At 46.2% G+C, this 23250-nt stretch overlaps 1 long non-coding RNA gene across 2 annotated transcripts in view; it reads left to right on the top strand.

Annotated features, from left to right (window-relative positions):
• The window catches only part of LOC141420843 (uncharacterized), a 53324-nt gene that overhangs the window by 956 nt on the left and 29118 nt on the right, over positions 1-23250 (top strand). Inside the window, exon 2 of one of the 2 annotated variants that reach the window (XR_012445511.1) lies at positions 519-702. This is a non-coding gene — a long non-coding RNA (uncharacterized lncRNA). Of the gene's footprint in view, positions 1-518; positions 703-21468; positions 22848-23250 lie in introns of those variants that run through there. The other variant, XR_012445512.1, reaches the window with a different exon arrangement.

The raw sequence follows: 23250 nt of genomic DNA on the forward strand, positions 1-23250 counted from the left end.
TTTAGAGCTGGGGCCATGGGTGTTCGCACTCTCCCTTTAGATTACTCGCGGGGTCTCAGTGGCGCTCGCCCCCTGCGCAGAGCTGCGAGGAGCTGATTCTGGGACGGATGGCCCGGGAGGGGGAGGGGGAGGGTGACTGCTACCTGGGCTTTAACCCTGGCTGGGAATTGTTTGGCTGAGTGACCTTGAGGAAATCACGTCCCCTCTGACCTCAGACTCCCCAGCCCAGAGGGAGGGACTTAAGATGCGAATTCTTCCCGCTCTCAGCCGCTGCTCTGAAAAGCACTCGGCGAGGAGACAAGTCTAGGGACCTAAGGGTTATCAGCTCTTCCTAGAAGGTTGCGTTTACCAGCCCCCCCGGCCTAAGTGCCCCTCCCAAGCTTTTTCCCCTCCTACCCCATCCCTGGGTTGGGAAGGAGAGGGCACTCTGGCGGCTTGGGCGGGGTCGCCGGGGTGCGGTCGTGGAGTTCGTTTTCCTCTTGCATTTGAAAACCCGCACTGACCCGGGCTCTCTGCAGCGTGCTTGAAAAACCCGCGCCCACCTGGGTGGCTCTGGAAGCGCTGCAGCCTCTGCGGTCCGGTAGAGGAGCTGGAGGACTGGGCTCTTCCCCAGAGCCCCCGCCCCTGGATTCCTAATCCTGCTGCGACTTGAGGAATCCGGGCGGGAGGCGCCACTCGGCCTAGAGAAGCCATTGCCCAGAGGTGAGGGGGAGCCGGCCGGGGTCGGGGAGTCGTCGGGTGTGGTCTGCTGCCCGACGCCTAATTTCTGTCCTGCCCGCGCGTCCCCTGGGTTTGGGGCTGGAAGCGGCGCGCAGCGGCGGTGGGCTTGGAAAACCAATTAGGATTCCAGGCTTTGTTCATTGACTTTCGCCTGAAAGCTCAATAGGACCATCGCCACCATACTGGAAAGCCGTGGTGTGGCTTAGTTTCCCCAATAATTTATAATCTCCGTCCTAACCTGCCATCTCACAGACAAGTAAGTTCAGGCCTAAATATCGGTGATATCTGTCCCAGTGACAAGTTCATTCATTGCGTAGATAATTATTGAGCTGCCGTGGGCCAGGGAACCACTCTGTACTGATGGCAAGGCCAGGAGCACCCTCGTTCTCCTCGGCCCCATTACCAATACTTGGGTTACGCCCTGCCTCCTGTAAGAAGTAGGCACTGCTCATCCACTTTACCTTGAGTTTTCCGTGCAGCCTCCAGCACTTCCAGATGGTACCAATCTTGTGAGTGCTCAAGTACCCCCACCATCCTTCACCGCTCCGGTCAGGCTGGTTTTATCACCCCTTCCCTGGAACACATTACCCATCAGGCAGTCTCCACTTTTGGCTCAGGAATATTCTTCCTCCTCCTCTTCCTTACTTTGCTAAGTTGGTTTTAAGAGGAATTCCCCGTTCTCCCTCTCTTCCTCAAGATTCTGCTGGAGCCCGATTTTCCCAAAGGAGGAGCCCCGGTTAGCTCAGGATAGTTAAATTGAACTTTTCAAAGACAGAGGGTTGGCTGTGATGTGGCTTGGTGGTAAAGCACTTGCCTTAAGTGCAAGGCCCTTGGTTTGAGCCCCAGCACTGCCAAAAAGAAATCCAAAAAGACAAAGGAGTTCTCATTTTGGAGTTCTAATCTGTTTTACAGATGGAGAAGCTGAGGCCCAAAAAAGTGACAAATGACAGGGACAGTTATATGCCCTCATCACTGTATTTTCCATAACAGGAAGCTGGTGGGACTTTAAACAAAATTTACACTTTTCTAATAATACATGCTCATTGTTAAGTATTGGAAGCTATAAAATAGTTCAGACAACAATCCAGTCTAAAGAGCAAGACTGTTAATATTTCTAGCCTTTTTTTCTATGCATATGCTAAAAAACCAAGTTACAGCCTGCTGAACATATAGCCTAGGTACGCTCTTCTTACTATGAAAGTTTCTTTTTTAAGTTCTTCACTCAGTTTTTTTTTTTTTTCTTTTGGTGGAACTGGAGTTTGAATTCAGGGCCTCATGCTTGCTAAGCAGGCACTCTAACACTTAAGCCATGTTCCTAGCCCAGTTCTTCACTCAGTTTTTAATAATTGGGTCTGGGAATGTACCACTAGCCTAGCATTCCTGAAGCCCTGGGTTCAGTCCCCAGCAGTGGGAACAAAAAGTTAATGACTGCTTAACCCCCATTATACTGGCTTTACTTTTTACATAATTTACTGCCTATCTAGACATTTGCGTATTTCCAGGTTTTTTCTCTTTTGTCTTCATAACCAGCTCTTCATTGGAGAATTCTTCTCCTCCTCTCCTTTTTATCTTCTTCCTCCTTCTCTTCCCTAACCTTCCTCCTTTACCTCTTCCTCCTCCTTTCTTCTGGCTTCTTCTGTCGTCTTCCTTCTTTTTTTGAGACAGGGCCTCACTGTGTAATACAGGCTAGCTGGACCAGAACTTGAGATTCTCTGCCTCAGCTTCCGAGTGCTGGGATTGCAGCAGTGCACCACCATTCCCTGCTATATGCCTCAGAAAGTTTCCTGTATGGGTGCCACCCCTAAGAACTTTGGAGGCATCAACTGAGTGATTCTTCTCTGTGTCCGCCATGACCCCTGCAAATGAGAATCTCCAACCCCAATGGGATCTGGAGGTCATGGAAACAGGAAGCCCCTACCCCACCCACTCCTTACCAGTGGTCAGGAGAGCTTTCAATGTTGACTGTAGGGCAGACACAAATCCAGCTGGAGAGAGGAGCTCGGTGGGTACAGCGTGGCAGCCTGCCATGGGAACTCTTCTCTCAGTGCCACCCATCTTTCCCACTACCAAGGCCCACATCATCTCTGAGTGTCTCGTGTTTCTGTTCCTTGTGCCTGGGATCGAATCTCCCGAACTCCAGCTTGCTGATCTTCCTCTGTACCCGCTGTCTATCCATGTGCACTCCCACATTCTCTGTGCCCTTTGAGCCTGGGAATACCTTGTCTTGGAGTGGTGGGTTTTTTTTGCTTGTTTGTTTGTTTGTTTGTTTTGAGTAGGGAAGTTTGTTTTTAAGTATACATTAATTGTACAAAGGGTGGCATTTCTATATGTGCATTTAATGTACTTTGAACAAATACCCCACTCTATTATTCTTTATTATCCCCCCTTCCCCATATTGAGCCTTACATGAAGTCCTTTAATCTGTGCAGCCCCCAAGCATGAAGAACTTGGTGAATGGTGGCCATTTCTACTAGAAGGTGTCCAATAAATCTTCATTAAAATAATAACTGGGTGCTCCTAAGGCTTTGGGGTTTTTAGGGGCCTGTGGCCCTTTCTCTAGATGTACATCATCCTTCGGTATTTCATTCTTAGGATAGGGAGGAGTCAGGTGCCCTCGTGCCTGAGAAATGCTACCCCAGGTATACTTGGGTACTCTTCACCCTAGCTCCCCCACCATCAGGAGAGCCTGGGCAATAATACAGGTACAAAGGGTAACCTTGAGACTTCAGGGATAGGTGTTTCTGAGTTGATTCTCTTTGATGCTTTTAAGGTTTAAACTCTACCCTTTTAGGTGCAAGAGGTCTCAGGAGGGGAAGGGGACAAGGTGATGCCCTGAGAAGTTAAAACCCACCTCACATTGTCCTCCTGTTGTCCCTGCAATCCCTAGTTATAGATTAGAAAAGTGAGTTTCAAAAGTAATTAGAACTCTCCTAGGCATCCTTTAACCTGGTGACATTGGATAGTGGGACTACTAGAAACAACTCTGTAATAGGGTTTTGATTGATACTAGTGCACTGTTGCAGGGTTGTGTTCAGTCAGATAAGAGCTCTTGGTAAACTCTGTGTGATTGTGGTTTTGGTCTTTGGACCTACTGCAAGTTTTCGGGTCAAGGTCAGAGACTGGGTCATTTTAGGGCAGGCCTGGTGGTACAACACCTGTAATCCCAGCACTTGGAAGCTTAAGGCAAGAAGATTGTGGGTTCAAAGCCAGCCTACATAGCAAGATCCTGTCTTAGAGAAAGAGAGACAGACAGACAGATAGACACTAGGTCATTTCAATTCCGCTCAAAGTCCCTGAAATCCCTTTTTCTTTTTGGTGGTACTGGGGTTTGAACTCAGGGTTTTGGGCTTACTAAGCAGGCAGTTTACCACTTGAGCTATGCCCCCAGTTCCTTTTTCCTTTTGAATCCTTTACTTTTATCCTTTAACCTAGATCCCAGGTTCAAATTTAAGACAAGCACTATTTCCAAAGTAGCTATGCCAAAAGATCTGGGTCTGCATCTAGATGACCATGGCAACCTGTGTGCCATAGGCAGGTGTTCATCTTTAAGGTCTAGTTTTCTTTTTCTTTTTTCTTTTTTTTCTTTTTTCTTTTTTTTTTTTTTTGGTGGGGGGGTGGTACTGAAGTTTGAACTTGGTCTTATGCTTCCTAGGCAGGTGCTGTACCACTTGAGCTACTTTGCTGGCTCTTTTTTTTTTGTTGGGTATTTTCAAGATAGGGTCTCACAAACTATTTGCTGGGGCTGGCCTTGAACCTCGATCTTTTTGATCTCTGCCTCCCAAGTAGGGTGAGGCACTAGCACCCAGCTAATTTCTTATCTAATAGCAATAATCCCCTAAATTCACAATACACTTTTAAAAAAATTCTATGAATATACACCTTCATTTGTTTTTCCTTTTTCTGTTTTTGGGATAGTTAATATTTGCTTATGGTATAAAATTCACCAGGTGCAAAAGAACATTGAAAACAGTTTGCTCTTAGCAAGGTGTGAGCCACTGGAGTTGGGTTTCTTCTGCTTTTTTTAAAAAATACTGGGATTTGAACCCTGTAAAAATACTGGGTTTGAACTTGGTCAGGGCCTCACACTAGCTAGGCAGGTGCTGTATCACTTGAGCTACTCCACCAGCCTAGTTATAGTGTATTTTTTATCAATATTTGAATCCTTAATGCCTAGCCTAGATCCTGGCAGAGGAAGTTCAGAAGTGAATATTGAATGACTAAAAGGATTGCTCCCAAGCAGTCCATGGCTACTTTTCCCCTGTCCCAAGATGGGATCTGAATGGGACAGGTACAGAGGAGTAAAGAAAAACAAAGAGAGGGCTGGTGGAGTGGCTCAAGTGGTAAGGGCACATGCCTTGCAAGAGTGAGGCCCTGAGTTCAAACCTCAGTGCCACCATAATAAATAAAGTTTTAAAAAAAGAAAAACAAAGAGAAACCCAAAAGGGGTGTCTGAGTAAGCCAAAGGTTTCTGGCCTAGACTGTGAGCTCCCTACTTCTACCCCCATCCTCAGCAGCCAGTGCCACATACTCCATTAGGACTTCCTATTGCCTTTGCAGATGAAGAGACTGAGGTTCAGTGGCTGAAATCAACTACTCTGAGCCAAATAAACTTCTTTATAAATGACCTAATCTTCAGTATTTTCTTATAGCAACACAAAGTGGACTAAGGGGGTGTCTTGGAAATTCTCTTTCTATGAAAAAATAATCTTTTCATGCAGGGTCCTCAATGAGCTTTATCCTCCAGAAAATCTGTGTGTGTGTGGGGGGGGTGTTTGTTTTGTTTTGTTTTTGTAGGGGGCTTTTTGTTCATTTTGTTTTTCTGAAACAGAGTCTTGGGTAGCCAGAGCTGGCCTTGAGCTCATGATCCTCCTGTCCCAGCTTCCCTAGTGTGGTGATTATAGGGATGTGCTACCATGCCTACCTAAGTCTGTTGTTTTGGGGTTTTTTTTGTTTTGTTTTTAATGGGTTTTAAGTTCTGGCATCAATTAACCAGCACTTGCTAAACTTTTACTGGTTGTGAGTCCTTCTTAGGGAGCCAAAGTTCACTGGGAGTGCCTCTCTGGCCAGGTGAACTACAGAATTGCCATCCAGTCTTGGGGGCTAGCCCTATTTAGGCAGAATTTCCAAGAAAGGCCAAAAGGCTTAAAGTAGGAATCACTGCCCTTGACCGGCATCCCATGGCAACTGGCAGTCTTAGGGCCTGGGCTTTGCATGAAGTGAGGAAGGTTCTAGCCTTACCACTGAGAGTGATAGTATGGTTCGAATGCCCTCCATCTTCACTGCTGTCTTTGCTTTCTAGAAGAACCTGTTGCCCATGAGGGGAAGGGAACAGATGCACTCACTCTCTATAAGACTTCAGAGATTGAACCAGGCATTAAGGGTGAGGGCAATAACCTAACCCAGGTGTTCCTCCAGTGGTGAGAACTAGGGGCCCTCACATTAAAGAATCTATGTTCATAGGGGCTCTAGAAGGGCTCTAGAGATTATCCAAGTCAGCAGGCCCCACTCTTGCCTGTAGACCAGATTGCCTTTTTACAAAGGCCGATTTCTGGAACCCATCTGAGAATAGCTACATTGAAATCTCTGGGAGCATATGTTGGAAATTTTTTTGTACCTCAGCAACCACAACCCTAGAATCTGACTCTTAACTCCACAACAAACACTTGAATCTCCACTGAAAGCTAATCTAGCCTCAGCCTGAATTTTGGGATAAGCATCTCAACAGCTCCCATCCCAGGTTTCTCATCATACTGATACATCTCCAACTCTAATTACAGAATCATTGTTACCAGGTAATGACTAGTGGTAATTAACATTTGTTGAGTATTTGACCATTGACCTCTTAACACGATAGTTAATCTTCCATGTTCGAGATGGGCCTGGGTTTAAGCCTTGTACTTTATATTGGCTTCTGTGACTTTGTGCAAAGGACTAAGGACTCAGCCTTGGTCTCCTCATTTTTGATGGAGTAGCGCCTGTCACAGGGTTTGTGTGAATCAAATGAGGTGATGTGTAGGAAGAAGCCCTCCATTTAGATCCAAATCTGTCTTCCTGAGCCTTCACCTAACTCCTCCATCCCTGATGGCCATGACTCCACAGCTCCACCCAACAGACCCATGTTCCCTCTCCCAGGGCAGCTCTAGGGGGCAGCAGCACCAGACCCTGGCTCCTGTTGCCTCAAGTTCTACTTCACCTCCCTTCTGAACTGGCTGGCACTAGGGTGGTAAAACGTTTTGAGTGGCCGATTGTGCCCAGCAGGACTAGACCTCCAGGAACCCCTCACGTGGAAAGATGGCAGAGAACCATGATCTCAAGCACAGGATGGCTTCTACGCCCTGCTAGTACGAGGCCACCGGTGTAGGTGGCCTGCTGTGCACTGGGCATAGAACTGTGAGTGCAGATAAGACGAATTTTCCACGAAATGAATTTTCTGTATTTTATATCTGAGATGTAGAGACGTTAAGTAAACTGCACAATGATGCAGTGATACAGCTGTAACTGACAGGACTGGGATTTGAACCCAGGATTCCTTATGCCCCACTCCTGGAACCAGAATGGAAGAAAGAAGTTTAATCTGAATTAATAGCTAGAGTCCAAAATGCAGTTTTCTTCCAGGAATCATCTACATAAATATTTGCTTGGCGGTGGGGGTGTGTGTGTGTGTGCAGTGGCAGTACTGGTATTTGAACTCAGGGCCTCACACTTGGTAGGCAGTAACTCTACTACATGAGACACTCTACCAGCCTTTTTTTTTTCTTTTATTCATATGTGCATACAATGTTTGGGTCATTTCTCCCCCTGCCCCCTCCCTTTCTCCCCGCCCCCTCCCTCTCCCCCCCAACCCCCTTGCTACCAGGCAGAAACTATTTTGCCCTTATCTCTAATTTTGTTGAAGAGAGAGTATAAGCAATAATAGGAAGGACCAAGGGTTTTTGCTAGTTGAGGTAAGGATAGCTATATAGGGAGTTTACTTGCATTGCTTTCCTGTACATATGTGTTACATTCTAAATTAATTCTTCTTGAACTAACCTTTCACCAGCCATTTTTTGTGTTGGATATTTTCGAGATAGGATCTCATGAACTGTTTCCCTGGGCTAGCCTTGAACCTCAATCCTCCTGATCTCTGCCTCCTCAGTAGCTAGGATTACAGGTGTGTATAAAATTCACAGGGTTCAAAAGAACACTGAAAATCATTTGTACCTAGCATGGTGGCATACTCCTGTAATCCCTGCATTCCAGAGCCTAAGGCATATGACCATATGAGGCCAGCCTGGGCTACATAGTAAGACCCTATCTCAAACAAACAAAACAATTTACATTTCCTGAAAAAGTTAAATACAGGATTATCATATAACTTGACCATTCTGCTCCTAGTATATACTCAAAAGAACTGAAAACAGTTATTTAAACAAAAACCTATACATGAATATTTATAGCAGTAAAACAACCAAATGTCCACTTGGTGAAGGCATAAACAAAATGTGATAAATCATATATGGGGATATAAAAAGCCACAAAATGTAAGCGTGAAGCCCTGAGTTCAAACCTCACTATGCCCCACCCCCCAAAAAAAGCCATAAAAGAATCAACATGGATAAACCTGTCTGCCCATGCTAAGTGAAAAAAACCCAACTCAAAAGGTCCCATATTACACGATTTCATTTTTATAAAATATACAGGCATGGCTCAAGCATTAGAGTACCAATCTTGCAGACATGAAGCCGTGAGTTCAAACCCCAGTACCACTAAAACAAAATCTAGAATGGGCACATCCTTAGAGGCAGAAATCAGGTTAGTGATTAGTAGGGGCTAGGGAGAGAAGTGAGGAGTGACAGCTCATAGGCACAGGGGTCTAATTTTTGGGGTAGGGTATGGAAGAGTTCTGCAACTAGGTATAGGTTCTGATTAAACAATACTGTGTCTAATCCCAGATAGGGTCTCAAGAACTATTTGCCCAGGTCTGGCTTCAAACCATGATCCTCCTGATCTCTGCCTCCTGAGTAGCTGGGATTGTAGGCATGAGCCACCAGCTCCCAGCATGTGTTGGGTATTTTTGAGATAGGATCTCATGAACTATTTGTTTGCACTAGCTTTGAACCACAATCTTCCTAATCTCTGCTTCCTGAGTAGCTGGGATTATAGGTATGAGCCACTGGCAACCAGCTCATACTCCATTGCATAGAAAGCAGCTGAGGCCCAGAGAAGGGAAATAAGGCTTAGCAAATAGGTTAATAGAGCCAGAAAAGGAAGCCCAATACCTGGCACCTTGTCAAGGGCCATTTCATTCATTTAATAAATAGTTATTGGGTGCCATGAGCATCCAGTCTACCAGACACTTTTCTGGTTGAGGGACTTAAGCAATGAATGAAATCCTTATCTTCCTAGATAGTATATCCCATGACACCAAAAAAGAACAAATGAACTGTTTCTCATGATGGAAGTGCCACGTAAGGCATAGTGATTTGAGTCCAGGAGTCTTTTTTTTCTGGGGTGGGGGGATGGAGGTTTCAGGAGGGTGGGACTGGGGCTTGAACTCAGGGCTTCATACTTGCAAAGCAGGCGCTTTACTGTTTGAGCCACACCTCCAGTTCGTTTGGCTCTGGTTATTTTGGAGATGGGGTCTCTCGAACTATTTGCCCAGACTGGCCTTGAACTGTGATCCTCCCAATCCCAGCCTCCTAAGTAGCTAGGATTACAGGCATGAGCCACTGGCTTCCGGCCAGCTCAGGAGCCTTAACTGAGTGGTAGATATCTGAGCTGGGACCTGAATGACTAAAAGAGCCAGCTAAAACATCAAATGCAGAGGTCCTGAGGTAGGAAGACAAAGTTGTGGAGGACAGATAAAAAGGCTAGTGTGACAGGAACAAATGAGGGAGGTAAAGTGACAAAGGTACACATGGCTAGTCACTTGGGGTCCAGCTCCTTCTGACCCCCAAGTAGCTGGTGTTTCCCAGAGTAGATGGGTGGTCTGCGATGGTAGGGAAGGATTGACTGACAGGAGGCCACCACCCACTGTCCCTTTGGGAATCTGTAGCATGAGGAATACACAGCTCATTGAAAACATGGTGTAGTTGGCCCCTGAAGGACATCTGCCTAAAGTGGGTAGCAGAAAAGGCCTAGGCTTGGGGAGGAGCCCTGCAGAGACCCATCTTATCCTCAGCCCTCTCCTGGATGGGATGGTGTGTAAAGCACGTCCATCCCTTCATTTTGCCTGTAAAATAAGAAAGTTGGAATTCACTCACTCTTTCCAACAACAGGTATTTATGAGACCTGTACATTTGATAGACTACAATGGACCCAGCCAGTGACAAACGATCTTGAGCACGAAGACTGAGGGGAAGGAGAAGCCACTTGCAGCTCTGTATGCTGGAAAGGCCCTGAGAGGCCATGATCTTGCAGCTGGTGCCTGAAGATAGATGGTTTGATACATTCTGCTAACTTTTTTGTTTTAGTTTTTGGTGGCACTGAGGTTTGACTCAGGGTCTTACACTTGCTAGGCAGGTCCTCTACCATTTGAGCCACTCAGCCAGCAAAATTTGGTATATTCTGGGCAGAGGAGAGGACATGGATGTAGAGACACCTGAGGTCCAGAACCTGATTTAGCTCTCAGGAACAAAGCAAAGCTGGTTCCACGTACTCTTGGGAGCTGGATGCAGCAACTGCAGGGCCTTAGACTTGGTACGGGCATTGGGTCCCACAGAGCCTTGTGGGCAGAGAACACTGGGGATGGGCCTGGGAAGAAAGCAGAGGCTGTCATTTTGGACCTGTTAGGTGTTGAGATTTGGTAGGAAATCTGTCTCAGATGGAAATGGGATGCTATAGCTGAGGAGAGAAATTCAGGAAGAGAAGACTATTCAAAGTGCATGGCCTGCAGTTGCTGCCTTCTCAGAGGGGAGGTGCTAGTAGGTGCTGCAGGTTCCTTCCCATCCACCCCTCAAGTGCTGTGGGAGAAAGACCTGCTGAACTGTACTCCACTACTGTTCCCTGTATTACTTAGGCATAAAACTGCCAGGATGAGTGCTCCAGCAAGTCCTGTGAAAGCCTTGTGGGTCTCAGGAACTCATTCCCATGCGCAGATTGGAGTTATTACCTGTTTTCCAAATGAGGAAGCTGTGGTTCAAAGAGGTTTAGAAACCATCTTAGATCGCAGAGTGAGAAAGAAGGGAAGCCAAGCCTAGAACCAAAGTGAACCTTTGAAGCTCACAACCTGGTGGTAATAAGTCAGGATTGAAAGTTAGGATTTAAGGGCTGACAGAGTGGCTCAAGTGATACAGTGCCTGCCTAGCAAGCGTGAGGCACTGAATTGAAACTCCAGTACCACCAAAAAACAAAAAAGAAAGTTAGGATTTAGCAACAGTAAGCCCTCATAGTTGGCAAATAAGTCTGCAATTTAACACTAACCCTAAAACACAACACTAACCCAAACCCCTAAAACCAATCATACCCCTAACACTAAACTTCATCAATGTCCTAAACCCAACCATAACCACCTCAGAGTGCATTGACCTTCCTGCCACCCTTCCCAAGTTTTCAACTGGCTGTTTGTCCTTAGATATTGAAGCCAGAAGAAATGGCAGGGTCTGAAGTCAAGATAGACTTCCTATCTTGCCCTGCCAATTCCTATGAACTTCAGCAAGTGACTCAACGTCTCTAGTTGGCAGTTTCCCCACCTAGAAAGAAGAGTAATGCTTGTCCCAGAGATGGGGGGAGCATTTGAAAGTACTTAGGAAACTTTAGGGGACACACAAATGCAGCATATAGCTTCTCCAGGCCTGACATTAATGGCGCCTCTTCTACAAACTTTTCCCAAACTGCATCTGGGGAGGCTCCCCTCATTCCCCCCACCACAAACACGGAATTGCTCTGTATTGCCCAGGCTGGTCTGACTGCTGGACTCAGGAGTTCTCCCACCTTTGTCTCCCAAGTATGTTGAACTATAGGTACACACCACCACGCCTACCTTTCCCTATTAAAGCTTCCACAGCTGCTCACCTGAACCTTATGAACAAACACCTGCTGCCCCGGAAGAGGTACAATTCTATGTAGAGCACAGGCCAGGTCCCTAATTCCAGCCAGCATCCTGGTAGACTCTCCTGTTAACCCCACATTGTGGTGGTCCTCTGTTCACCCAGCACTTTGCTAGCCCTTGTCTCTCCTCCATCCATAGGATGGGAGACCAGCCAAGTTCTGCCCCTGACCATGGTAGCGGAATCCTCAATCTAAGTGGACAAGTGAGATGTTGCCCTGAGAATTCACACTTGGGAGTCAACTCAGCATCTTTCTGAGTAATTAATCCTGTAACATGCAAAGCTGGTAACTTTCCACCATATACATGGGGAAACAGGGAGGGCCAAGGATCAGAGAAGTAAAACAGAAGGATAGATAGCCTCCATCACTTTTCTGAGGCATCTTTTTCCTCCTCACAAAGCTTACTGTCCTTGGGTTCCTGGGGCCATCTTGGCTTTCTTCCAGGAAGTTCCCCCTTTTGCCTTAAATTGTTCTTTTACTTCCTGACTTGTAAAGAAAAAGTAAGTTTCAGGCTTACCAGGCTGGGGGCATGATTCTAGCGGTAGAGCACCTGCTGAGCAAGTTCAAACCCCAGAACCAAAGAAAGAAAGAGAAGAAGGCATACTAACATGCCTGGGGTCGCACTGCCCCCATGGTCAGAGGTAAAGTCGACATATCACATAGACCTCCTTAGAGCCAATGTTTTAAATTTATTGGGGCGGGGGGTGGAATTGGTATATAATAAACTACTCTGCAGATAAAGAGGGAAACCCTAAAGTGTTTTTTTCTTTGCTGTTGTTGATGGAGAATGGTATTTTTTGGTTTGGTTTGTCTTTGTTTTTGAAATAGGGTCTCACTACATAGCCTTGATCTCAAGATCTTCTAGCCTCACCTTCCCAAGTGCTGGAATTACAGATATATGCCACCATGCCCAGCCCAGTGTTTGTTTGTTTCTATTCTCTTACTTAACATTCAACACAGAAGTCTTCTGTGTCCTGTGGTCACCAAGAAGTGTATAGGGATTTCTCCCATGGATGACCAGTTAGTCAGTTCTGCAGTGGACATCAGCTGAGTGTCCTGTAATTCAGTTTAGTCCTGACACCATTTACCTGGAGAGTGTCAGTCTCCACAGATTAAGGACACAGTCTCACAAGACAGCCTTTCCTCTCGAAGCCAATCTCAAGCTCCATGTTGTTTTACCTGTGCTTCTAAGGGACTGGCTGTAGATTAGGGTTCCCTTGGCCCCCTCCTCTGCCTTAATTTGCTAGCATGGCTCACGGAACTTGAGGAAACACTTCACTTATACCTGTCAGTTCATTGTAAAAGTTGCTATAAAGGATACAGGTAAAGCAGTGCAAAGGGCAAGTCATGGGAAGGAGGTCAGAGCTTCCATACTTCCACTATAAGGGAGTGTGCGCTCATGTCTGAAATCCTAGCTACTTAGGATACTGAGATTTGGAGGGTCATGGTTCGAAGCCAACCCAAGCACACAGTTTTAGAGACTCCATAACCAGAGCAAAATTAACTGGGGGTGTGGCTCAAATGTTAAAGCCCACTGAAAAAATAAGTATGTCCAATGAGGTATCTTTGCTACTGTCTTGCTATGTGTCCCCAGGCACATAGATAAGCCTTTCTGAAACTGAGTTACTTTTCTATAAAGGTCAGGAAGTAAAAAAGCCAACAACTGCTAATTTAAGTCAAAAGGAGAATTTGTTGGAAGGAAGCTATGGTGGCTCCAGGACTACTACCAGCTGGAAGTTTGACCATCCCTGTCCTTTTGGGATTATTTGGTGCAAGGTATTGAACCTAAGACCTGGTGTATGCGTTTACTTCTGAGCTGTATCCCCCCCAGCCCCACCTTTTGGGTTTTGTTGTTGTTTTGGAGGTATTGGGGTTTGAACTCAGGGCCTCATACTTGCTGGGCAGGCACTCTACCACTTGAGCTACTCCAACAACCCTTTTTGGTATTGTGTATTTTCAAGATAGGGTCTTGAGGACTGTTTTCCAGACTAGCTTCAAACCTTGATCCTCCCAGTCTCCGCCTCTTGAGTAGTTAGGATTACAAGCATGAGCCACTGGGACGTCCAGTGACATTTTGGATTTTAATGGCCTTTCCTTAAAAAGGCATGAACCTGCCTGGAGGTTTTGGGTGGAGGTGAAGCAGATAGTTCCAACCCTGTAAATCACACCTTGGTCCAGAGACCAGCCCAGTCAGCCATCAGTCATCATTAGCATACAAAAAGACCTGTGTCACTTAAGAGTTTCCAGGGATTTTAGGAGTTGCATAATCTGGGAGATAGGGTGCAGACCAAACACAGTGGATCCTTCATATCCATAGGGAATGTTCCAGGATCCCCAAGGATATCAAAACAAGACAAATCTCTACTTTCTGAAGGCAGAGGTAGGAAGAGTGACTTTGAGGCCAGCCTGGGCTACCTCAGGAGACCCTGTCTCAAAACAGAAATCTGCAGATTCGAGAGTCCCTTATACAAAATGGCATTGCTTTGCATATAACCTACGTGCACATCCTCTTGTGTACTTTAAATCATCTAGATTGCGTAAAATGCCTAACAATTTTAAGTGCTGTGTAACTAGTTGCTATACCGAACTGATCAAGGAATAATTATGAGGAAAAAGTCTGTATATGTTTGGTAGAGACACAATTTTTTAAAACTATTTGCAATCCACATTTGGCTGTGACAGGTGGCATTTACCTATGAGCAGTGGGGATATGCAAAGGGAATCTGAAATAGAGTTGTCTTCATCACAAGATCTCTGAAAAAAACCTTGTAACTGAAACTTTCCAACTCACCGGTGACAAGCCTCTGTTAAGATCAAATCCCATGTCTGGATGTCACAAGGTATTTTGGGGAACTCCACCCACCTTAAGCTTAAGGTGGGCCATCAACAAGCAATGCCTAAAACAATACATCTTTAACTTGTCAAAGAGCCAGGCCCATAAGCCATACCCTAGGGGTCATGTGGACCTCCTACTCTTTTGTACCTTGTAGTTCTGTAAACCTCCCCTAACCTAGTGACCCTGTTGCTCATCCCTGACCTCAAGCCCTGTAGGCTGGACCTAGGGGTAGGAATTTCTCCTGGGCAATCTCAGTACTCAAACCCCAAAGTTAATGTGTTATTCTCCTGCTTTCAGTCTATTGGAAGTGCATTCCTTTCTGAATAAACTTTATCACTTTCACTATGTTTTGTGTCTTGCCTGCATTCTTCTCGCTGCACTGGCAGAGCTCACTGACCTTCTGAAATGGTTGTATTCACAGGTGCAGAACCCCAGATACGGAGGGCTGACTTCACAACATCACTGCACATACATTAAGTATGCAATGTGATAAGCTTTGACATAGATGATGTGTGTGAAGCCATTTTCAAGATGATGTGCCACAGGCTCCCTTCCTTCCTTCCTTCCTTCCTTCCTTCCTCCCTCCCTCCCTCCCTCCCTTCCTTTTCTGTGCTAGGGATTGAACCCAGGATCACTGGTGCGCTAGACAAATTCATTACCACTTTATACCTCCAGCCCCCTCACCCCTTTTTTTTTTTTTTGTGAAAATGGTGTTTGAACTCAGGGCTTCTCCCTTGCTAGACAGGTGCTCTTACTCCTTGAGCCATTCCTCCAGCCCCCCCCTCCTTTTTTTTTCCCTTATTAGGAATTATTTGTTGTACAGGAGGAGATTTGTTGTGACAGTTCCAAATAGGCTTATATTGTACATTGGTTAGATCACCCTCACCATCTCGTCCCTTTGGCCACCTCCCGGTCCCACTTACAGTAGTTGCAAGAGGTTTCTTTGTTCTATTTCATATAAATCTATGAAGTCGATCAACCATATCCCCTCACCTTCATCTCCTTCATTCCCCCTCTCCCTCCCACCAGCCCTTTTGTTTTGTTTGGTTTTTTTGATGGGTTTTGTTGTGAGCCACTGGCTGCCCAGTTCCAGTCCTCCTTTATATAATTTTCCTCCTCCCTCCTGACTCTTCCCCATCTTACCTAGACAACCACTTTCAATCAGGGTAGTTTGCATATTTAAGAGTTTTATGTAAGTAGGTCCACAGTATGTACTCTTTTGTTGCTGTTGTTTCAGTTGGCACAATTATCTTGAGATAATTGCATCTTTTTCCTTTCTTTTGTGAGGTGAGGGTCTCACTATGTAGCCAAGATTGACCTTGAACTCGTGATCCTCCTGCCTGAGCTTCCTGAGTGCTACATATCTAGCCCTCTTGTTTATTTTTTCATTTGTTTGTTTTCATCATGACTGGATTTTGGATTTTAACAAGTGGTGTTTTGGTGTCTATTGATATAATCATGTTTTTTTCTCTTTATAATAGAATAGAAATAGAAAAACCTTACCAATAGAGGTAAAGTATATTCATTTTTTTTTTCATTTTGGTGGGACTGGGGTTTGAACTCAGGACTTTATACTTCCAAAGCAGATGCTGTTCTGCTTGAGTCACACCACACTTCCAGTCCCTTTTTTTTTTTTTTTTTGGTGGTTAAGAAGATTGTTCAACCTTTTGAGCCACACCTCTAGTCCATTTTGCTCTGATTAGGGTCTTGAGAACTCTCTGCTTGGGCTGGCCTCAGACCATGATCCTCCTAATCTCAGCCTCTCAAGTAGTAGTATTACAGGTGTAAACCACTGGCACCCAGCTCAGACTGCCTATTCTCAAGTCAGTTTTAATAGTTTGTTTCTTTCTAAGAACTTGTCTATTTCATCTAAGTTATCTCACTTAATTGGCATATAATTGTACACAGTATTCATAGTATTCCGTTAAAATTCTTTTATTTATTTATTTTGGTGGGACTGGGTTTTGAATTCTGCTTGCAAAGTAGACACTCTACTACTTGAGTCATACCTCCAGTCCAAAATTCTTTTTTATTTCTGAAAGATCAGTAACAAATGAGCTGGCAGAGTGGCTCAAATGGTACAGCGCCTGCCTAGCAAGTGTGAGACCCTGAGTTCAAACCCTAGTACTGCCCTCCCCCCTCCCCCCCCCCAAAAAAAAAAAAAGAACAGTAACAATGTTTTCTCTTTCATTTCTGAGTCTGGTCATTTGAGCCTTCTCTTTTTCTTCGTCAGTCTAGGTAAAGGTTTGTCAATTTTGTTGGTCTTTTAGAACAATCAACTTTTGGTTTATTGACTTTTGTCTATTTTCCTATTCTCTATTTCATTAATATCCACCATGATTTCATTATCTACTTGCTTTAGCTCCTTTTTTTTTTTTTTTTTAAGTGCTAGGGATTGAACCCAGGGTCTTGCGCTTGCTAAGCAAACACTTTGCCACTGAGCTATATTCCCAGCCACTATATGTATGTGTATAATGTATCATTATGATGATAGTTACTCAGGCTGAGGTCAAACTTATGAACCTCATTCCTCAGCCTCCTGAACGCTACTATTTACAGGTGCATACCACTATGCCTCACTTCATACACACACACACACACACACACACACACACAGACATTTTTGCAATACTGGGATTTGAACTCAGGGCATCATGCTTGCCAAGCAGGCGCTCTGGTACTTGAGACACCCGCCAGCCAATGGTCTTGCTCTGTTGCCCAGGCTGATCTGGAGTTCTTGGGCTCATGTGCTCTTCCTCCTGAGTGCCTATAGGCACATACCACCACTTGTTTTTTGTGCAGTACTAGGGCTTGAACTCAGGGCCTTCACCTTGAGCCATTCCACCAGCCCTATTTTTTTTCTGTTTTTTTGTTTGGTTTTGTTTTGTTTTTGTGAAGGGTTTTTCAAGATAGGGTCTTGCAAACTATTTGCCCTGGCTGGCTTCAAACCACAATCTTCCTGATCTCTGCCTCCTGAATAGCTAGGATTACAGGCATGAACCACCAGTGCCGACTTCCTCTATCTTGTATGTATAGAATATGGTTTTAATAATAATTCTTTTATGTCTGTGTCTCCTTATTCTATCATCTGTAATTCTGGATAGATTTTAATTGTTATGGGTCATATTTTCTGTTTCTTTGTATAAATGCTAATTTTTTTGGATCCTAGACATTGTAAATTTTACTTTGTTGGGTCCTGGGTACTTTTCTTATTAATATTCTTGAGCTTTGTTCTTAGGTGTTGAAGTTAATTAGAAACAATTTGATCCCTTTAGATCTTTGTTAGAATGGATCAGAGCTGTGTTTTTGCCTCCTTCTGAGCCAAAAAAGCTTCTACAATGCCCATGAATTATGTGGGCTCCACTCTGCCTGTGTGGACTCTAAGATTGTTCCCTGTAATCCTTTTGGATGACTCTTGCCCTGCTCCCTGATAGTGTCCCAGCTGAATTGCTGGAGAGGGGCCTTCTGTAGAGCTGCAGAGTTTCTGTGTGTAGCCCTCTCCATTGTGGTTTCTATCACACCTTGTGTTCTCAGGGCTGCCTTTGTAGGAGTCACTTCACTTGTTAACTGATTTTCAGGACTCACTATTTTTCATTATTTAGATTTCAGTGTCTTTTTTTGTGCATGTGGGGATACTGGGGTTTGAACTTTGAACTCAGTGCCTCATGCTTGCTAGGCAGGTACTCTACCACTAGAGCTACTCCACCAGCTCCCACTTTCAGTGTCTTCAGAACTGTTGTTTTATATATTTGTGGGAGTGGTGTGTTTTAGTTGTTTCAGGTGGGAATTGTAACTCTTTGGTTAGAAGCAGAAATGCTTATGATTTTGTGTGTGTGTGTGTGTGTGTGTGGTGGTGTTTGTCTTTTTGAGGGGGTTGTCTCACTATGCAGCTCAGGTCAGCCTGGAACTTGCAATCCTTCTGCCTGGGCTCCGGCCTCCTGAGTGCTGGGATTACATGCCCAGCTCTGCTTATTTTTAAATTTCTTTAGCTGGCATTTATTAGCAGTTGTATGCCCACTTTGGTCTTACAACTCTGCGCACATTCCAAATTTTTCTGTCTAAGGGCCTTGCACAAGGTCTTTCTTCTACATACAATTCTTTTTCTGGCCATATGTCCCTCTCAGCTCAAAGAGGCCTTTTTTTTTTTTTGGTGGTACTGGGATTTGAACTCAGGGCCTACACCTTGAGCCTCTCCACCAGCCCCTTTTTGTGATAGGTTTTTTTGAGATAGGGGTTCATGAATTATTTGCAGGAGTTCCCTTTGAACCACAATCCTCCTGATCTCTACCTCCTGAGTAGCTAGGACTACAGGCATGAGCCACCGGCACCTGGCCAAAGAGGCTGTCTTGAATAGCTCTGGGTAGAGTGAATCAACTCTTTTATGTCACATTACATTTCTGTTTTCCATTTCTTTTTTGGTGGGACTGGGGTTTGAACTCAGTACTTCCCACTTGCAAAGCAGGTGCTGTACTGCCTGAGCTAACATGTGCACTGTGCCTGGCTCTGTGCTTGTTCCAGGGAATCAGACAAAAATGACTAACTATATTCTAGGAGAACAAATGGATAAATATTTGTTGCATAAATTAGTGAATGAATAAAAGAATGAGGTCTTTGCATACTTCCAGGGCCCATCACGTAGCAGCTCTGTCAGATTGGGGCTGTGCTGCTGATAGGAGCACAGCTCTGCCCTGAGGTCCTAGCAGGGATGGGATATCTGGCCTCTGGACTGAGACTACGTTCGACTCACCCTCTGTAGCACTTTCCTCAGTGATAACCAAAGGCCCTGTGTGCAGGCTATGGGAGGGCTGACAGGTGGGGCTGATGAGTTCCAGACCCAAGTGTAGGGGCCTACCACAGCCAGACAGAACCGGATGCTGGGCAGAAGCCAGAGCCCAGCTTCCATGACATAGTTGCCTCCAAAGGAGGTACTCCTCCCTGGCTTCTCAGGGGCCTTGAGGCCCACCCCTCTCAAAGCAGTCTGCCCCTGAGCTCTGGTGAAAGACAAAACCTCCTCCCTAGTTCTAGGCTGGATTTAGTTGTGATCATTGACAACTGTTGGAACACACAGGCCCTGGGTTCAATATCCAGCATGACAGCTACTAGAAGAACATCACAGAACAAATTAGCCATTGGCTCTATAAAATGAAAAGTACTGTGTAAGCTTAAAATACTCTACAAAGTACCTGAGGGATTGGAGAGGACTCAAAGCTTCTGTCCCAAATCCCTACTTTTTTTTTTTCCAGTTCTGGGGTTTGAACTCAGGGCCTACACCTTGAGCCACTCCACCAGCCCTTTTTTGTGATGGGTTTGTTTTTGAGATAGGGTCTTTTGAACTATTTTGTCTGGGCTGGTTTCAAACCACAGTCCTCCTGATCTCTACCTCCTGAGTAGCTAGGATTACAGGTGTGAGCCACTAACGCCCAGCTCCAAACCCTACTTCTGACAGAGGAAGGAACGGGTAAATGAGATAATGCCTAACACGGTGCTGGACACTTTGTTTTCAGTTAGCTTACAACCACCAGCCCACACCACCACTACCACCTCAGATGGGGCTCTTGATGCATGTCTTTTTTTTTTTTTTTCCCCAGTACTAGGGTTTGAATTCAGGGCTTCCCGCTTATAAAACAGGTGCTCAAAAAGCAGGGGCGTGAGCCACACTTCCAGTCCATTTTGCTGTGGTTATTTTGGATGTGGAGTCTTGTGAACTATTTGCCCAGGCTGACCTTGAACCTCAATCCTCCCAATCTCAGGATTACAGATAAACACCTAGCTAGAGCACTCTCTAGGAGGGTGTGGGGCTTGAACCAAGTCAGTTAGGTAAAGGAGAGAGGGGTGTATGGGCAGCTTTGTTTCTAGTGCAGAGAAACTGGGAGCACTAGCCAAGCCACCCAGTGTTTCCAAGCTCCTTGGTGGGCCCCACCATGGGTCCACATCATAGCCCCTCAGTGAGGGGTTGTTACTGCTACCACTTGGCAGATGAGGAAACTGAGCCAGGGTCCAAGAAAAAAGGCAGGATGCCCTGAATGTGGGGCAGTGGTGGATCCTTCTGACGAGGCTATGGGGAACCATGGAAGGTTGTGAAGCCTCAGGTAACCCGGGCAGTTTCACAGCGAAGAGAGGGGCAGCCAGATGTTGGAAGAATCTCAGTGGATTGCGTGGCAGGCCTGGGCTGGGCTGGTGGGAGATGGAGGAGGTCTGAGCAGGAAGGGATCTCAAAGATATCTTCCCATTCCACCCATTCAATGAGAGGAAACTAAATCCAAAGAGGGAAAGAGGCTTGCCCAAGGGTACACAAGAGCTAGGGTACCAAGGGTGCTAATGGTACAGCCAGCTAGAAAGACTTTGAGAGAGCTCAAGGACACCCCATTAAACCGAGTTCACCCCATGTATCTCTTATGCTGCTCCAACACAGAAGCATTGAGAATGGCTGAATTTCTTCCTGTAATAGACCCCAGGGGTCAAGATCCTACGTCAGGTTGTCTGGGGTCCCAGTCAGGCCCAGCTAAGCTTCAGTCTCACTGTGAGACCCCGGGGCCTTCCTGCCATTCGCTGGGCCACAATTTGCTCACCTGGGATATGAGACCATTGAGCCAACTGACCGCTATGTCTCTCTGCTTTAAGTGACCAGAGGAATGCCCTCCCCTTGATCCCCCAGCCCCAGTCCCGCCTGACACAGGGTTTGGGCTAGCCTGCTGAACCTCACATGCCTGAGGAGTGAACGCCTGGTCCCTAGGCGGCACATGATCCGTAAATTATCCCTGGTGTCTCCTTTTGAACCCTGGAGAGGGCCTCTGTCATGTGAAGACCACAGAGGGATTAGGCATGCCTCAAGAGATGGGCAGTGGGGAGGGGCCATCTGGGGGGGAAACTAGGAAGAGGAAAAGGGGAATGAAGTGGGAGGGGGCCTGGGCCTGGGATACTGGATAGGGAAAAGACAGGTTGGGTGGGTCTGCAGAAGTTGTGGAAAGACCCCATACAGGAGGCTTTGAATGATGCCTGGCCTGGCCCCTGGTAAGTGTCCCTGTTATGGGTCTCATTTACTGCCCCAGGCAAAGGAGACCTGGCAGGGAAGGGAAGAACTCTCTGAATTTAGAACCTGCCAGCCTGGATTTCAGACCCTTTCACTAGCTGGGTTGCCCTGAGTAGGTCTCTTGAACTCTCTGAACTTTGAGTTCTAGAACCAAGTAGCATTTGTGTTTTATCCTCCACACTGAACTGTCTATGAGATCAGATGTCAGTCCTACCCCAGATCCTCCCACTTCCCTTGCTGGCTCTGTCCCTGATTATGTCCTTTCATCCAAGCTCCATCCCTCCTGGGAGGACTGCATTATTCCCCATCCTCCCACCCCTGCAGGGACTGCACTGTAACATTCTGGAGTGCTCCACCACCCCCAACCCCTTCCAAAGAGGTTGAGCCAATCCAAGGCCTGCACAGTGAGGGGACCAAATGGGAGGCTGGGGGTGGCAGGCAAGGACCTTCCCAAGACCCCCTTTGGGAGAGGGATGTTCACATCTGTTCCCCACCACCCTTTTTTTTTTTTTATTGTGCTGGGTGGGGGTTCATTGTGGCATTTACAAATGTTCTTAAAATATATCAAATACATCATACTTGAATTCAATCCCTCCTTCATTCTCCTTTATCCCCCCTCCCACCATTCCTGGAATAGTTTCAACAGGTATCATTTTTCCATTTACATACATGTGTATACAATATTTGCACTGTATTCATCCTCCCATGCCCTTTCCCCACTTCCTCCCCCTTCCCAGGCAGGACCCCTTCTTTCCCACCCTCTGAGGGTGTACTTGGGGCTCCCCTCTTTTCCTAAGCTTGGCCCAGCTTGCCTTCACAACACCGAGCAAATGTTACTTAAGATCAGGAGATTTGCCTTAAATAGGCATGGAGTGCTGTGCCAGGTCTCAGCTGAGTGAGGGTTGGGGAGGAGGGAAGTAAGGAGTGGGGCTACAGGAGAGAAAAATAACCTCCCAGGGCTGTGCACAGCTTACCAACGACAGTCCCAGTCTGCAGACAGATGCTATGGTCTCTCTTAGCCACAGGCCCCAGGGTTGGAGAACAGCTCAAGGAGGCCAGGAGCCCAGGCAGTGGGGCCTCCTGCAGGGTGGGAGGGTCTCTTGGGGGCATCTCCCTGATAATCTGTCCCATTAACAGATCCCAGACCTTTGGTCCTGCCCTTGGGTTGCCCCCTGCCTATCCTTCCAGCCCGAGCTGGTAACTGGACGCCTTCCTCACTCAGCACCTTCCCAGGTGAGCTGGGGCTCTGCTTACTGAACCCAACACCAGCAGGGAAGAAAAGTGAGGGGCCACCCATGGAGCAGGGCAGGCATCACCTGGAGGCTGAGAGGCTGTAAAGGGTACAAGAGTCAGAGGAGCAGGAGGTGATTTGGCTAAGACACACACACTATCTTTTCAGGGTTGCCTTCCTAGCTTTTGGGTCCAGGACTCAGGGGGCCCTCACATCCATTTATGTCTCAGCCTGTGATGCTCTTAGAATCATAATGAAATGGAGTCTTGTGGATCTGGTAGTGCAGGCCTAAAATCCCAGGCTGCCAGAGGAGTACCATGAGTTCTATGCCAGCCTGGGCTACAATGCAAGACCTTTCTCAAAAAAAAGAAAGAACAAAAAAAGAAATGGAGTTTTTAGCTGGGC

This window comes from Castor canadensis, chromosome 2 (genome assembly GCF_047511655.1).
Source record: "Castor canadensis chromosome 2, mCasCan1.hap1v2, whole genome shotgun sequence".
Classification (NCBI taxonomy): domain Eukaryota; kingdom Metazoa; phylum Chordata; class Mammalia; order Rodentia; family Castoridae; genus Castor; species Castor canadensis.